Source organism: Aquarana catesbeiana, linkage group LG04, assembly GCF_042186555.1.
Source record: "Aquarana catesbeiana isolate 2022-GZ linkage group LG04, ASM4218655v1, whole genome shotgun sequence".
Classification (NCBI taxonomy): domain Eukaryota; kingdom Metazoa; phylum Chordata; class Amphibia; order Anura; family Ranidae; genus Aquarana; species Aquarana catesbeiana.
In genome coordinates, this window is record NC_133327.1 from 150024149 (window position 1) to 150042576 (window position 18428).

At 44.8% G+C, this 18428-nt stretch overlaps 1 protein-coding gene across 1 annotated transcript in view; it reads left to right on the forward strand.

Moving 5' to 3' along the window:
• The first annotated feature begins 89 nt into the window (after positions 1-89).
• Positions 90-18428, forward strand: part of PLS1 (plastin 1) — a 227386-nt gene continuing 209047 nt past the window's right edge. Inside the window, exon 1 of the mRNA XM_073625875.1 lies at positions 90-238. The gene's annotated coding sequence lies outside the window, so the exon portion shown is untranslated. The remainder of the gene's footprint in view (positions 239-18428) is intronic.

The following is an 18428-nucleotide window of genomic DNA, read 5'->3' on the forward strand; positions in this document are numbered from 1 at the left end:
ACGTCAGTGCAACCTGATCCTTGGTAACTGCCAATCATGGAAAACAGCGATTGACTAACCCCACCTATCTGCTCTATTCCTCCAGTGTGATTGGTCTATGGTAATGTCCTTCTGGCAGCAGGTAGCTTGCTGAATGCAGGTAGTGTAGAAATAGATACAGGAGTCCGAGAAGCTGCACATCTAATGTAACGTCATTACCCCTAGGCTTTACCCCATGAAGAATATCAAGGAGAAAAAGGTCAGTATGCTAAACGTTGACCTAGGCATGTTTTAGTGTTTGCAATACTGCATACAAATGAATACCTAATGTCAATTATTTATGTGTAGAAGGCTATCATCAAGTCGAGTTGTGCTATAAGATTGGAGAAGTAGATAACACACACACACACAATGCAGACAGTCACTGACAATAGTATAACACAACTAGCAAATTATGAAGAAACACATTAGGCAGCAAGCAGACGTGCAATGCTTGTGCAGCTTTATGTTTCATCAAAATAGATGGCGTTCCAAGGCAACAGAGGTGCTGCAGGAGTGATGCAAGGCTTGGGCAATTCTCTGTGTCCTATAATATGTTACCTGGCAGAAATGTTCTCGCTTGTTTTAATCACTTTAGATGGTAGGCACTCATTATAAAGTTGAGTACTAAGTACATCTCAGGCATAGGTGTGCGCAGCCTATAGTATTAGGGTGTGCACCCCAAAGCTTATAAATACACATGCCTTTCTCTGCAGCCTCAGCTGCACCGGACAGCGAATGAATGGGAAGTGTTCTGTGCTGAGCGGCTTCCTGTTTAGTCACAAGCTGAAGCATAGTAAACAAAGTTTACTATACTTCAGTTATTGAAGACAGTGAGTGTGTGTGTTCATTTATAAAACAAAGGGGCTGGTAAATGACATATTGATTAGACCCTCCTCCCACTCTCCATCCTGAAACATCCCCCACAGCAACTGGGGGAAGAGGAGAGTAGGGAAGCCAGCTGGGGCTGGGGGGGGGGGGGGGACAGGCAGTACTGGGAATCAGCACCACACAGAGTGATTAGGGTGGCACACCCTCTGTGCATGCCTATGATCTCAAGTGTTGTTCTTAGTTTTTTTATGGAACACAGATTAACTAAAAAAGAACAAAAAAATCCATGTTTTTGGGAATAAACATCTATATTTTTTCTCTTTACAAACACGGTATCTTTTATAAAGGGGATTTCTTATTGTCAATACCTGTGTTAGGAGCAGGGTTGCCAACCGCCAGTAAATTTACTGACAGTTTGTAAAAATACGTGATTTTTTGACAACTGACCAAATATCAGGGGCTGATAATTTCATTCTGTGTTGACTTTTTAAGTGTAAATCAAGCAAATGTCTTTGTTATAGGTATTGTCAGTGTTACCATATCATGTTTATACTGTTCAAATATTCACTGTGTTAGTTTTCAATAGGAGTTCTGTAATTTCTCAGGTTGCCAGTAAAAAATGTACATTGCCAGTAAAATTTCCATGTTTTGTCAGTAAAAAAATGCTTGCGGGAGGTTGGCAACCCTGGTTAGGAGTAGCTTTGAATGTTCCACAGCAGTGGTCAATGTCTGACATCTGGTCCTCTCATTAGTTCTAGAGAAATTCAGATAAACAAACTCAGCTTTATTACAAAGAATCTGTGAATGTCTATTGCCATTGGTAAAACTGATCAAATACACACAGGTATCAAAACTCCTGAGATGGAGAAAAAAGAATCGCAGCCCCAAACTATATACAACAGTATATAAGGAAAAAAAGTGGGTCGATCCTGTCTCCCATACACCATACAGCACCCACGCCACTTACCCAGTTGTCTTTTATATAAAGCCCAACTCCAGCCAAAATCTAACACCCCGTCATTGTGCCAAGAAGTGAAGGAAAGTCTTTCTTGGCCACCAAAACAGAGTCAAGCTTGCAAAACCAGATGGCAATTGTGAGGAGATAACATACTGTAAAGCTCACCAATCAGTAAATTTGAGAGTCTGTATGAACAAACTCTTTACATGTCACAGTACACAGCAAAAGTATGAGGTCCCTTTTATCATTGAAATGTAGCCAATGAGCTGTGGTCAAGTGACTCTATGTCCATACCTGACAGGAACATCTAGGTAAGAAGCAGCAGCAAAGGGCTGAGCTTTATGAAGGCCCATTCACACCAGAATGCGCTGGTTAAAGTGCGCAAGTGTCCTGGCTGGTGTGCTTTGTGTAAGCATTGTGTACAATGTATCGCAGTATTTTGTTTTTTCCTTTTTTTAAACTTTATATTAAACCTGACAATTAATTTAACTGTTCATTATTGCGTATTGTATTGCAATGTCCTGCACTGCAAAAAATACAGTGCATGCTACTTTTTTTTTTCAACAATGCCTAATGGGGCTGATGCGAACGAGCTCTTAGATAAGAGCATACAAACTACTGCCCAGGCATTTTGATTTACATGATTGTCTCATCTATGGGCCAGCAGCTCAGGCCTGGAAGTAAATGCCTGCTTTCAACAATGCCTGAACAAAGATACAGTAGTTCTGGCTTTCTGGGAAGAATGGAAGATGAAGGCATTACTCAAGGCACTTAAATTGGACCTGTGGTCAAGTGCCTGCCCCTGCCCTAAAACCCCCTTTACCCCTCACTACACTAGTACCCTGTTTCCCCGAAAATAAGACCTAGCGTGATTGTCGGTGATGGCTGCAATATAAGCCCAACCCCCCCAAATAAGCCCTAGTTAAAGTCCTTGTAGGTCTTATTTTCAGGGTAGGGCTTATTTTCGGGGAAACAGGGTAAGGCTTATATTGCAGCCATCACCGACAATCACGCTAGGTCTTATTTTCAGGAAACAATGTATGAGAGCGGCAGTGATGAGATTGGCTGCTCAGGAGTCGGGGATATTGATTTTAAAATACCAGCAGGCCCATGGAAAAATATCTTTGACACTAGGGCTACTTTATGTTCTTATTTAGATAGTTACATAGTAGGTGAGATCGAAAAAAGACACAAGTCCATCAAGTCCAACCTATGTGTGTGATTATATGTCAGTATTACCTTATATATCCCTGCATGTTGTGGTCATTCAGGTGTTTATCTAATAGTTTCTCGAAACTATTGATGCCCCCCACTGAGACCACTGCCTGTATAAGGGAATTCCACATCCCGAAGAACTGATTCTTTGATACTTCAGGTCCGTAGTCCCTGATTGGCAATCTATGTTTTAAAATGTAAATGGTATTTAAAGGAAACATTTCTTTTAGAGTAAACAAAAAGCTAAAAGCTAACTGATAATGTTATAAATTAGGGGTAGGCAATCTTTGAGAAGTGGAGATCTTCAAGAACAAGATGGCAAAAGATCAAAGATCACTGGGATGCAGTGCCCTTTTTTTTCTTCTTTTTTTTAATTAAGAAATGAGCTAGCAAGGTCGAAATAAAAAGTAAGGATGGCATGAAGAAAACTTAGGAAGAGAAATAAAATAAAACAAATGTCACTGTAAAAATATAAACTTAGCCTACCTTAGACCCCTTTCACACTGGGGCGCTTTGCAGGTGCTACAGCGCTGAAAATGCATAGCGCCTGTAAAGCGCCTCTCCTGTGTCTCCAGTGTGAAAGCGGTGCGCTTGCAAGCCATTAAAAAACTCCTGCAAGCAGCATCTTTGGAGCGGTGAAGGAGTGTTGTATACACCGCTCCTTCACCTCTCCTGCCCATTAAAATCAATGGGGCGCCGCTGCAGGGACGCTTTGCGGGCAGTTTTAACCCTTGTTCAGCAGCTAGCAGGGGTTAAAACCGGCCCGCTAGCGGCTGAATAACGCAGCTAAAACGACGGTAAAGCAGCCCTAAAAATAGTGCCGTTTTACCGCCGGCGCCCACATCACCCCAGTGTAAAAGGGGCCTTAAAGCGGAGTCCCACCTAGAAATGGAACTTCCGCTTAAATGGATAATAAACGTTTAATACACGGGCATTGGTGTACCCTAAGATTAGAAAACATGTAATACACAAGCATCTAGTGTATCCAACGCGTTTCGTGAGACCCAGCTCGCTCTTCAGGGGTTGATGCGTGTACAGGAGTACCGAAGATAGAAGACTATAAATGGGTATGTGGTATAGTATTGAAGTAGTTGCAGAGCGTGGGAGCCATAATGTGGGGTCCCATACTCACCACAAAATGAGGCCAGGATAACAGGTGTGCAGTTCCCAGAGGTAGCAGCAGGTGTCTCAACCAGGAACTGTGGAGGCGGAGCCGAACGGGACCCCGGTAGGGCAAACCAGAGGACAGGCATGGTGTGCATGTAAGAGTGTGTCTTCAGAAGTCTCACTGAATCCATGTGTAATGGAAACTGTAGGCGTAAAAAAGTATATTAATGCATTGAGTACTAATGATATGTATGTGTCTATGTATAAACAGAGATTCCATGTATGATGGAAACTGTAGGCGTAAAAAAGTATAGTCATACATTAAGTAACAATGATATGTATGTGTCTATATATGAATAGAAAGCCTGAGCCAAGAATAGTAGGGGCATAGGAGACTGAATCGGGAAAGGAAAAATGGCAAAGAAATGCCAGCAAGTGATGCGATTCAGAGAGATGAACAAAAGAAAAAGAGTAAAAAAAGCCAAATTAAAATTGAAATTGAAATAGAACTGGTGACAAAAAGGAAAAAGTAAGATGAATGCTCAGAGTGAGCCATGTGCAAGTAATGAAGTGTACCTGGAATTGGTGGAAGTAGGTGAGTCTGGTAAATATAGGCAGGTGAATCAACAGGTGTGTGTGTGTGTCCTCTGTGATGCAAAGACTGAAATGCAGACCATGTCAGCCCTCCAATATATACCCCCAGGAGATCCAACAGGGCTCCGCCCCCAACACCATGATTGGATGACTGACACATGAGTGCAGGAAACACCCGGCGTCACGGGGGGGCGTGCAACCGTAAACGCCTCCCCGATGCATCCAGATGGTCTGATGCGTCCAGCCGCAATGACATCGCAAAATTGCAGACGCCGTGCGGCCGGCACACATGCATGGCGTCAAGGTGTAGGTGTCCCCTCCGCTCAAAGGGCAGGTGGGGACAGCCTGAGACAAGAAATCTCCCTGTATACACCTCGAAGCTCCCGGGAAAGACAATGGTGCTGCCACCACAGGGGAACTACACGACAGGGAGCGTAAATGTGTGCCAATGCTGGAAATTGTAAACTAAACAATAGCAAGTCAATTATATGAACCAAATAAAAATATATTGTATATCTGCAGGGATGCATGTAATGGCTGGCATGTTTTGTGGTGCGTCTTGTGTTTTTTAACATGTGATTTTGATGCGTTTTTTTTTGCTAATAGGAAAGTATGACAGTTCTGTTCATGGATTGTGTCTTTGATGCGACTACACTCTCTGGCACTCAAGTAGCAGCAAAGTAGCATCAAAGTAGTGCAGGAACTTTTATGTGTCCAAAGTCGCATGTTAGGGTTAGGGCTAGGGTTAGGGTTAGACCCCTTTCACACTGGGGCCGCTGAGCATTAGCGGTAAAGTGCAGCTTGTTTTAGCGGTGCTTTTCTGCAACTAGCACATCGCTTTTAACCCCGAAAAAGTGGTTAAAGGCGCCCGTATTGCGGCGCTTCTAAAGCGCTTTTCACCAGGGCATTTTGGGAGCGCTGTATACAGTGCTCCCAAACCACCCCAAAGATGCTACTTGCAGGACTTTTCCTAACGTCCGGCAAGCGTACCGCCCCAGTGTGAAAAGACACACTGAAATGAATGGGATGTGGTTTACAGGCGCTAAAACGCCTGAAAACCGCCTCAGCGTGAAAGGGGCCTTCGTGGTAATCATTAGGGTTAGCAGTAATTGTTAGGGTTAGTGTCCTAACCCTAACTATAACTGCTAACCCTAACAATTACCGCTAACTCTAATCCTAGTCCTTAACCCCAGCCCCTAACCCTAACATGTGACTTTGGACACATGGTTCCTGCACTACTTTGATGCAAGTTTGATACTACTTGAGGGCCAGAGAGTATAAAGTCGTATTAAAGTCACACTCCATGAACAGAACTGTCATACTTTCCTATTAGCAAAAAAAAAAAAAGCATCAAAAACGCAACACTTGCGTTTTTGGTGCGGGTCCATTGAAATCTATTACACGCAAAATGCAATCTGCTGTGGGAAAAAAAGTCCATGACCCTTTCCAAAAAACTCACCTTCTCAAAACGCACAAGTGTGAACTAGATTTATAGGAAACCATGTTAAATGGACTGTAGTGAGTTTCTGAAAAATGCAAAATGCACTAAACAACACATAGATGTGAACCAAGGGTAAAAGTTGGTTTCAGTGTGAAAGTTTGCATTCACTTTCATTCACAATTTTCTCATTTCTGGAGAGTAATTAGTCACCCCCACAAGTCTGAATCAGGCCATCAAGAAGGCAGAATATTTGGTACTGCAGGCTGGCTTGCTTGACTAGTTTCAGGCCTAGTCAAGTATGCTCTATGCTACTAGTTCTGGCCAGTGTAAGTAGTATATAGCACAGTGTTCAGGGGTCAGCAGTGTGTAGGGCACTGTACAGGGGTCAGTATTATGTAGAGCGGTGTACAGAATCTTTTAGCGTGTAGGGCAGTGTACGGAGGTCAGTAGTATGTAGGGCCGAGTACAGGGGTCATGAGTACAAGGATCATTAGTTTGTAGTGCAAAGTACAGGGTAGTTGGTAGGGCAGTATACAGAGGCCATCAGTTTGTAGGACAAAGTAAATGGGTCAGCAGTTTGTTGGGGACATTATAGGGGTCAGCAGAGCAGAGGACAAGGGCCAGTAGGGCACAGGACAGGGGTCAGCCAGGCAGAGGACAAGGGCCAGCAGGCCTCAGGACAGAAGTCAGCAGAACGGAGAACCAGGTCAGCAGGTCAGAGGACAAGGGTCAGCAGAGTGGGAAACATGGGTCAGCAGAGTAGAGAACTGAGTAAGCAGAGTAGAGAAAACAAAGAGAGGGCACACCGACCTAGCGCATTACCACTGGTAGCGTTTATTAAAAAGTAAAATAACAAGTAATATACTCACAAAAGAGCTTAAAATACAGGCATGGACATAGACTGCAGGTATGCAGTAGCAAACACCAGGATGAAGTGGGACCAGACATCAAGTAGATGCGGCAACGGCTAACGCGTTTCGGGGGCGAGCCCCTTTCCTCAGAGCCTAAGCGGGTGGTAGCTGCTCACAGGTAAGAGCTCCTCTATATATGTGTGCATACATGTAACCAAGCCTCCCAATGATCACCAGCACCAGCCCACCATGGCCACTCCCACTTCCCATTGGGAAGTGGGAGTGGCCATGGTGGGCTGGTTCCCATTGGGCACTTCCCAAAACGCGTTAGCCGTTGCCGCATCTACTTGATGTCCGGTCCCACTTCATCCTGGTGCTTGCTACTGCATACCTGCAGTCTATGTCCATGCCTGTATTTTAAGCTCTTTTGTGAGTATATTACTTGTTATTTTACTTTTTAATAAACGCTACCAGTGGTAATGCGTTAGGTCAGTGTGCCCTCTCTTCTTTTTGTTTTCTCTTTGTAGTTTTTGAATGCCCAACATTCTGAAAAGGGCTGCAAGACGCCAGATACCACTAAAGCCTACTGGCCTTATCACACACTGATTATCTAGACACTTGAGCACAGGAGAGAGATTTTCTCTTTTGGTTATAAGCAGAGTAGAGAACAGGGGTCAGCAGAGTAGAGGACTGAGTAAGCAGAGTAGAGAACAGGGGTCAGCAGGGCAGAGGACAGGTGTCAGCAGAACAGGGTTCAGTGGACAGGGGTCAGTGAACAGGGATCAGCAGGGCAGAGGACAGGGTCGGCTGGGCAGAGAACAGGGGTCAGTAGGGTGAAGGACAGGCGTCAGCAGGGTAGAGGGGAGGGGTCAGCAGAGCAGTGGACAGGAGTCAGTCAGGCAGAGGACAAGGGCCAGCAGGATGTAGGACAGGGGTCAGCAGAGCAGAGGACAGTAGTCAGCAGGTCAGAGAGCAGCAGTCAGAGCGGAGAATATGGGTCAGCAGAGTGGAGAACAGGTGTCAGCAGAACAGGAGACAAGCGTCAGCAGGTCAGTGGACAGGGATCAGCACAGCAGAAGATAGTGGTCAGCAAGGTGGAGGACATGGGTCAGCTGGGTGTAGAGAACAGGGGTAAGCATAGCAGAGGACAGGGTCAACAAAGCAAAGGACAGGGGTCAGAAGGGTGAAGAACAGCGATTAACAGGGCAGGGGGCAGCAGAACAGAGGTCAACAAGGCAAAGGACAGGGTCAGTAGGGCAGTGTACAGGGGTCACTAGGGCAGAGAACAGGGGTCAGTAGGGCAAAGGACAGGGTCAGCAGGGCAGAGATTTCACCACTATGTAGAGCTGGGAAGACACATTGATGTCTGCTTTTCTGACATTCTGATCCCCACCGGCCCTCCTCTCTCATTCATCACATTATCATCCATCCCATATGATGTCACATAGAAGCGCTTGGGATAGACAGGAAAGGAGGGCTGGCAGAGATAAGGACAACATCCTTAATCATATTGCTTCCCTGTGCTTATCTGCAGGTGGGGAAAGAACACTTTGAATGGATGGTCGGCAGGACAGGCCACAATATATCGGATACCTGCCCACGATCAACAAGTAGATTGTGATCGACAGGTTGCCAAACCCCGTTATACATTGGGTACATTGCCAAAACCAAAATCTACTTTACTTTTATGGAAGTTGTCCCCCTCCCCATTCCCTCAGTGGGCAGTCACATACCTAAATACTTACCTTCAGCCCCGCTCCCAAGATTTTCAATGTGTAGCCCTGAAATGTGAAAAGCCCCAGTTTCATTCAGCCAATGTTATGTATGTGCTCTCTAGATGGCAGGGGCTACCATGAGTTTAGTGATAATTGGAGGAAGCAGCACACAGTAAGAGCTGGATGTGGCCAAGACTTTAATGTAAGAGTAAAGCTGGCCACACACCATCCAATTTTCTTATTCAATTTTCTTTAGATTTACCTTCAACTATGCAGTGCAAGGGCCTGCCTGATTGCATACAAATTGAAAGTGTTTAGGTTTTTGGTAAACCTAAAAGAAAGTTGTACAAGATAATTGTATCATGTATGGCCAGCCTAAGAGAGTGTTATAACCCTTGTCACTTTTTTGCCATTTGTGTCCCATTGGGGAGATTTCCTTTCACTACCTGTCCTATAGCCAAAACAGGAAGGGAGAGGAAACCACTCTAATGTAAGGGTATCCCCAGGTGTCACCAGGGTCACTAGAGCTAGTCTTCTTATTGCAAGATTTCCCTTCTATTCCTGTTCTCTGGACAATTAAAAATGTGGGATTTTCTCCCTACTGAAGACACAGACATCAATAAAAACCTGACAGGTTTTCTAATCTCTCTCCACTCTATCCAAAAATATGCCTTTAGTTGTACCATAGTTCCCAACATTTCAAAAAAGTTTCCAGGGACACCTTTTTTATTGTGTTACCAACAAGCCATTGTAGGAGGAGCGTGTACTTTTTAACTGCTTCCGACCGCCTCACGCAGATATACTGCGGCAGAAAGGCAGGTACAGGCAGATTAACGTACCTGCACATTGCCCTTTAAGAGGCGGCTTGCGAGCGCGCGCTCGTGTGCCTGCCGGGAGCTCCGTGACCGTGATTGCTGGTCCCGCGGACCCGATGTCTGCCGGGATACCCGCGATCGTCTCACTGTGAGGAAGAACGGGGAGGTGCTAATGTAAACATGCATCTCCCCGTTCTGCCTAATGACACTGTCACTGATCACAGCTCCTTGTAAATTGGGAGCGGTGATCAGTGATGTGTCATACACAGCCCCTCCCCCCCACAGTTAGAATCACTGCCTAGGACACACTTAACCCCTACAGCGCCACCTAGTGGTTAACCCCTTCACTGCCAGTCACATTTACACAGTAATCAATGCATTTTTAATTGCACCGATCGCTGTATAAATGTGAATGGTCCCAAAATCGCGCCAAAAGTGTCCGATGTGTCCGCCATAATGGCGCAGTCATGATGAAAATTGCTGATCACCACCATTACGAGTAAAAAAAAAATTATCAATAAAAATGCCACAAAACTATCCCCTATTTTGTAGACGTTATAACTTTTGCGCAAACCAATCAATAAACACTTATTGCGATTTTTTTTACCAAAAATATGTAGAAGAATACGTATCGGCCTAAACTGAGGAAAAAAGATTTTTTATATATATATTTTTTGGGGATATTTATTATAGCAAAAAGTAAAAAATAATGTGTTTTTTTCAAAATTGTCGCTATTTTTTTGTTTATAGCGCAAAAAATAAAAAACCGCAGAGGTGATCAAATACCACCAAAAGAAAGCTCTATTTGTGGGAAAAAAAGGATGTCAATTTTGATTGGGTGCAACGTCGCACTACCGCGCAATTGTCAGTTAAAGCGACGCAGTGCCGAATCGCAAAAAGTGCTCAGGTCAGGAAGGGGGTAGATCCTTCTGGGGCTGAAGTGGTTAAAAAAAGAGGAATCGACGTTCTCTGCAGCCTCAGCTGCACTGCAGATTAATGAATAGGAAGCGCTCTATACAGAGGCTCCTAATCATTCACAAACTGAAGCATAGTAAACACAGTTTACTATGCTCCAGCGATTAATGAACACAGGAGTGATTGGTACTGCTCGCTCACCGTGTTTATTCAGGAAGGGCCTGGAGAACATGATATGACATGCTTACCTTACCAACCCCCGTTCTTCATCCTGACATCAATTTCCTGCCCCAGCAGCATCTGCAGCCGGTGGAAGGGGGAGAAGGTGAAGCCAGCAGTGCTGGGGTAGAGGGGCACTTGGATGGGGATATGTGCTGCTGGGGGTTTTCCAGTACGGGGTGGGGTGGCAGAACTGCGGTGGGGGCTTTATTGTGTTAAATCCTCTTGTTGCTCCTGTGCAGCAGTTGAAGCCGGTGGGAGGGGAGAGGAGGAGAAGACAGAAGCAGGAGAGCCACAGGGAGATCGGTGCTGTGGGGGTGGAACCTATGTTTTCCAACTTTCTCTCCTATGATGTATCAAAAGTCAGAATCAAAAATTAAAGACAGGTTTGAATATTATAAGTGTGTAATCAACTTCTTAGTATTGGCATTTAGATAAACAAGGCTTTCTATTTGTGAAAATCAGCAGAAAATGAATACATATATGGAATAAATAGAGGGAATCGGTAACCACCCTCAGAAAATATTTATTTTAGAACTTTTTTCAAGCACACATTAGGGATGGTTGGGAACACATTACAAACAAGAAAACAAAGTGTAACCAAACTACAAACATATTGATGTGGGGTGGGCCGGTGAACTACAGCAATGCCTAAATGAAAAAGGAAAGCCCTGAGCTTATGGGCTACATTCCCTGAATGTTATTCATAGCTACATTGCAGTTTATAACTAGAGTGTACCTTTAACAGTTTACAGAACAGTCTATATGGGTAAAATGCTGATTCCTTGAAAAAGTTGAGTTAGACTTACCGGTAACTCCTTTTCTGAGGGTCTTTCAGGACAGCCCATGAGACCTAGGGCTCCTCCTACCAGGACAGGAAACACGTTAACCCCCACCAGATAAAAGGGGGGTCCTCCAGGACCCATGTCAGTATTCTCGAGAACAGTAGGACGTCCCTGTAAAACATATGCACATAACTTCAAGACAAAACCGGGTGGGAATCCGGCTGTCCTGGAAGACTCTCAGAAAAGGAGTTACTGGTAAGTCTAACTCAGCTTTTCTCTAAGCGTCTTCCAGGACAGCCCATGAGACGATGAGCCAGAACTTACCAGTCTAGGGAGGGACAACTGCCTGAAGGACCTTACGACCAATCGCCTGCTCCTGAGCAGATAGGAGATCAATGTTATAATGTTTAATGAAGGTCGAAAAACTGGACCATGTGGCAGCCCTGCAAATTTGTTCTGGTGAGGCTCCAGCCCTCTCAGCCCAAGACGCAGACAAGGCTCTTGTTGAGTGCGCAGTGATAAAAGACGGAGGAACTTCCCGTACGTTTCAGAAATAGCTTGCTTTATCCATCTAGCCAAGGTGGCTTTAGATGCACTCTTTCCCTTGTGTGTTCCTGAAAAGAGGACAAACAAGGCGTCTGTTTTTCTAAAGGTATTGGTGACCTCAAGGTAGATGAGAAGAATTCTTCTCACATCTAAAAAACAAAATTTTCTTTCTTGGTCGCCCTTTGGCAAACTACAAAAGGTTGGCAGTACATTGTCCTGGGATCTGTGGAATGTACTGGCCACTTTAGGCAGAAATCCTGGATCAGTTTTTAAAACAACCCGATCCTCAAAAATTGTGAGGAAAGGCTCCCTCACTGATAGGGCCTGTAACTCACTTACCCTACGAGCTGAGGTAATTGCCACAAGAAAAATAGTTTTTAAGGTAAGTAGCTTAACTGAAATATCCTCTAGGGGCTCAAAGGGGAATTCTACCAGAGTTTGAAGCACCAGGGACAGGTCCCAGGTTGAACAACCTATAACCACTACTGGCCTGGACCTAGAAATTGATTTGAAGAATCTAGCTATAGTGGGATTTTCCAAGAGAAAAAATTGGAGAAAAACACTGATAGCTGCCGCCTGTACCTTTAAGGTACTAACTGAAAGACCTTTGTCGAACATCATGAGTTAATCTTTTGATTTTCAGATAACCATGAGTTAAATTTCTTCCAAACCTTGGAATATATGGCTCTAGTGACTGGTTTTCTGCAATTTACCAGGGTCTTGACTACTTTGTCAGAGAACCCCTAGGTGCTTAGTATCTTTTCTTCAGTTACCAGGTCATCAAGCTTAAGGAAACCACCTGTGGGTGCGACACTGGACTCTGCGATAATAAGTCTTTTCTCTTCGGAGGACTCAGTGGAGGCTCTGAGACCAGAGTCTGTAACAGGGAAAACCATGGCCTCTTGGGCCAGAAAGGGGCTATTAGGATAAGATCTGTTTCTTCTATAAGAAACTTCCGGAGGACTTCCAGAATTAGCCTGATTGGCTGGAAGGCGTAAGAGAGGCCGAATGGCCACGGATTCGCCAGAGCATCGATCCCCAATGATCAATCCGCTGGGTTCAGAGAAGAGAACGTCTCTGTGTTGCGATTTTTCTGATCTGCGAACAGGTCCACTTCGAGACATCCCCATCTGTCGGTGAGACCCGCAAAGATTTTGGGATGAAGGGACCAATTGTCTCAACATACCCGATAGCGGCTGAGATAATCTGCCAGACAGTTTTGTGTCCCCTTCAGGTGCACTGCTGTAATTGAAGCTAGATTCCCTTCTGCCCATGATAAAATCTCCTGGGTGACAGATTAAAGTATCTGACTCCTCGTACCTCCCTGTTTGTTGAGGTACGCAACCGTAGTGATATTGTCGGATAGAATCTGGAGATTGTGACCCCTGATTTCCATCTGAAATTCCTGCAAAGGCTTTCTCAACCGCTAGAAGCTCTCTATGATTCAATGAAGCTCTTGTTTCCCTTGAGACCATTCTCCCTGTGCCATTGTGTTGCTGAGGTGGGCTCCCCATCCCCAGGAACTCGTATCTGTTGTGATCCTCTGGGATATAGGAATGGACCATGGTAGACCTCTTGTTAGGTGCAGGTGTGTCCTCCACCACCACAAGCTTCTTTTTACCCTGGAGGGTAACAAGACCCTTGATTCCAGGGAACTTGCGTCTCCGTCCCAGTTCCGTAATAGACACAGCTATAATGGGCGTTGATGAAATCTTGCCCATGGCACTGCGGGAAAGCAAGAGGTCATCAGACCCACTGCTCTTGAAACCTCTCTCAGAGAGACCGACTGATTGGTCTGTAAGGCTGACATTGTTTGCATCATTCTTGAGACCTCCTGCGGGAGAAAAACGTTTTGGTCTACTGAGCAAAATTTGTACCCCAGATATGTCACTTTCTGGGCCGGAATTAAGGAAGACTTCTCTTTGTTTATTAACCAGCCTAGAGATTGAAGGAAGTCCTGTACAGTCTGGAGATCCACTAATAACTTTTGGTATGACTCAGACACTAGGAGGTCATCCAGGTAAGGGATAATAGTTATTGCCTTTAACCTTAACGGAGCCAGCGCTAAGACCGAGGAGGAGGGCTTGAAATTGAAAGTGAATCTCTGTTCCCATCTTGAACGCTAGTCTCAAGAATCTTTGGAAGCTGGATGGATATGGATGTGCAGATAGGTATCCCTCAAATCCAAAGTGGCCATGAAGCAGTTTGGGTAAAGCAGGTTTTTGATTGAGAACACCGTCTCCATACGAAAGTGCTTGTACCTGATCGAACGGTTTAGAGACCGGAGGTTCAGGATAAGCCGATATTTTCCTGACAGCTTTCTGATGACAAATATATGGGTATAAAATCCCTTGCCCTGATCCGAAGGGGGAACTGGGATCAGGACCTTTTGATCTAACAAGTCTCCAATTTGAAGACCCAGGGCTCTTGCTTTTACCCTATCTTGTGGAGGGAAGGTGACCAATAATCGCTCTGGTGGCTGGCAAGAAAATTCCAGCCTGTACCCATTGGTCACTAGGTCCAGGATGAATGGACTTGAGGTGACTGCTGTTCACTGTGGGAGAAAAGCCCTCAATCTTCCTCCCACTGGGAGACATGAGTCACTGTGGCTTGGCGGGTTGTTGAAGAGGGTTAAACAAGACTACCTCTGCCCTTGTGCCCTGTCCTATATTTTTTGGGCCTATTGTCCCTTTCTCTAGGACCTTGCTGCCTACTTTTGCCATGAAAAAACTTTCTGGCTGCCAGCTTTTTCTTATTTTCTGGAAAGGCATTTTTTTCTATCGTTTTCTATCTATTTCTCTTGTGGACCTGGGCCAAAAAGATGATCGCCTGTTAAGGGAAGACCACATAGGCGCAACTTTAAGGCAGCTTCGCCTGACCAGGCTTTAAGCCATAGGCTTCTTCTGGCCAAATTCACTAAGGCCGACTTCCTAGCTGTCATTCTTACTGACTCTGCAGAAGAATCAGCCAAAAACCCCACTGCACGAAAGAGGAGAGGAAAGAAAGATTTCAGAATCTGCTCTCTAGAGGTACCTGCCAGCAAGTGTGTTTGTATTTGTGTCAACCATACTTCTAAATTTCTGGCTACACAAGTTGAAGCCAGAGCTGGTTTAAGATTCCCAATGGCTGAGTCCCAGGCTCTGTGAAGAAGAATATCTCCTTTTTTATCCATTGGATCCCTTAGCATGCCCATATTGTCAAATGCTAGGTCTGATTTTTTTTAAACTTTTGAAAGAGGTGTGTCTAACTTAAGATTTTTGTTCCATGACTGCACTGTGTCTTCTTCAAATGGAAACCTTCTTTTAAGGCTACTGGAAAAGAAAGCTTTTCTCACTGGATTTTCCCACTCCAGCTTGATAGTATCAAGAAGGGAACTATGCACGGGAAAAAACTCTAGCCTTTCTCTTGTGCAAACCTTTGTACATAAGGTCATGTTTAGACAGTTGTACCTTCCAAGTGTTGTATAGATACCCTTTAATAAGTCATCTACATCTTCCAATGATAACTTATACCTCGAGCCCCTTGCGGATTCTTTATCCCTGGGCCCTGTATCTGACCCTGATTCTTCCGGAGAAGACTGGGCAGATCCGTCTTCAGCCCCAGAGTCTGCACTTTCCGCACTCTGCTGTGGAGCGCTAGGACCGGCTGAAGTCCTAACTGGAGATGGACCCTCTGAGGAGACTTGAATCTTGTCAATTAGAGTTTTAAATGAGCTAAACGTAGACGTAAGCTCATCTTTAACAGAAGTCAGGCTGTCTATACAGATGCAGCAAACTGCTTTGCTCCACGAGGAGCTCAATTTGTTTCCGCAAACCACACATTTCTTTTTTGGTGGCTGCGCTCGGGCCTTGTCCTGAGTCTTGGCCTGCAAGAGAACAAATGACCCCAATAAATGTTATGCCACATACACTCCATAACACCCCGTGCAGGAGGAAAAGAAAAATGTGCCCCCTTCACCTAGTCCCTACTGGTTACAAGGGGGAAAACACTCACAAGATGTGCAAGTAAGTAAAATACACTTCAGGCTTACCTGTGAGGTGCTGGTGTTAAAGCCTGCTTCTGCTGCCTGTGCAGGTATCGCAGAGGAGTCCATCCCGCACCTGTAGTGGTGCGCAGCCTCTGCTGGGTTTTACTCTTTTAAATACCAGCTTCCCAGCGTCCCTGTTCGTGCCATTTAGAGAATGAAACTAGCGTCTCTGGCGCCCGCTGATGACATCACATGCACCGGAAGTGACCCCGCCAGGGAATTCCTGTGGACCAGCTTGGAACGCATAAGTTCCGCCCCTTCATGCGCACAGCTTTCTCTCTTCCCCTGCAAACTCCAGCCATGCTGTTTAACAGGGAGAGAACAGCCGAATGCTGTCATGCGGCTCGCGGACCGGAGCTCTGACGTACACGGCGGTGCTGGCATTCCCCATGCACTGAGAAGCAGGGACAGCAGCCACAAGCCTACTCCCTGGTAATGTGCTGCTGTGGGACCTAAGAAGAAGGTAGGAATACCACCCCAAAATGCCACAGGAGCCATGCTCATGAGACCTAGGGGAACCAGTTCCAGGAAACATGTTACCCCCCGTCCGGAGGAAACACTAATATTGACATGGGGTCTGGAGGACCGCCCTTTTATCTGGTGGGGGTTAACGTGTTTCCTGTCCAGGTAGAAGGAGCCCTAGGTCTCATGGGCTTTATGCTTAAAGAAAATGTAAATTCGCTTAAAACTGTTTTGTTAGTGGTGGACGTAGGTTGGCTAAATTACCAACATATTTCTTAAAGACTCTTCTGCTGAAACCATCTTGCTGGTATTTACAGTTCTGCCTCTGTCCCCTACAGGTTGCTAATCCTGTTGCATTCAGTATAATGTTAAATAAATTAAATATCCAGCAAGGTATCAGAGACATCCTCATAATGGCAGAAGGTCTGACCTCGTGATCTCATGTAAGGAGATCTACTAACTGCAGCCCTGAGAAATGTAAGAAGGTAGCGGATGAACTTGATAACATCTACCCAGAATCAAACTATCAGTATTAGGTAGAGTGACCCTACAAAGATATACAGAGTAAAGCAATATAAACACTTAAAAAAAAATCAATGACTTCATCCCTCTCAACTGGCTTTGATATTGTAAATACCAATTAAATGCTAGAGGTGGGACTGCCATTTCTGACAAGCTTCTGAAAATATTATTGGCCTGGCTGGCATGTTCCTCAGGGTATATTCCTCTGTCTTTTGTCTTTCTGTCTTTTTTTCATTTTTCTTTCTCTGTCTTTCTGTTCTTTCTCAGTCCCAAAAAATTATGCAGCAGGGGAAGCTGGTCTAAATTAGAAGACATGATCTGAAAAAATATTGCAGCCAGAGGACTAGTACAGTATGGCAACCAGGCAACTAGGAAACCAGCAGGTGTCCTTTAAATATGTGGTAAGCATTTTGTGGGGGGGGATTCAATAAGGTCTGGTGGTATGGCCCTTTAAAAGGTTCTGAGCTTGATTCAAAAATCCCTGCTGACCGTTTTGGTGGCACTATTACTGCACAAATTCAAAAATAATTACCTCTAGTTCATAGATAATGAAACTGGAGGAAATTCAGACCAACTCTAAGTTGTTGTACAGACGAGCAGGCTGTCCATCTCTGTACACTGTGTAGAAGACCGGCATATCTGCTCCCTACCCCCTCCTCTCCCCTTTTTACCTGTCATTGGTTGTTAAAGATGCACACAGCCAATAGCCCCCTAGCAAGCAGTAACAATGACAATGGGTGGGTCAACTTTCACTGTTACTGACCACCAATGCAGGGGGGATTGAGGGAATTAACTTTCAATGCCATTGACCACCAATGTGGGGGGGGGGGGGTTAATAGTACTGACACCAGTGCAGGGTGTTATTATTATATCTACTGAAACCAATATTGGGTGTTATTATTGTATTGCATCCACGAACACTAATGATATGGCGTTATTATTCTGGCCTTTGACATCAATTCTCGGGGTTAATATTACTGCCACTCACAAAAGTGCTGGGGGTTATTGTTCTCCAACTTCTTCAGTGATTGGCTGCAAAAATTTTTGTTATGGTATGTTACAGTCCTCTCATTTTGAGTGGGCTGTCTAACTTGACGCAATGCACCTCGATGCAAGAAAATGCGCTGCTACACCCCATCCAATAATAATAGGATTATTACCTATCTCCAGTTATGAATGCAGTCACATGGAAGGCAGGGGGTGGCCTTAACCGAAGGAAGTACCGACTTTCTGAAAGTTTATATTTGCAAAGTATTTTTCTGATTAAGCAACTTGTGGTGTACTATGCACAACTTATTTTACCTAAATACCTTCTCACCAATTACAGGTACACTTTAAAGTGATTAAATACATTTATATTAAACATGCTCAATGTATAGTAAGCCTACAGTGTCAATGGCAGTATGA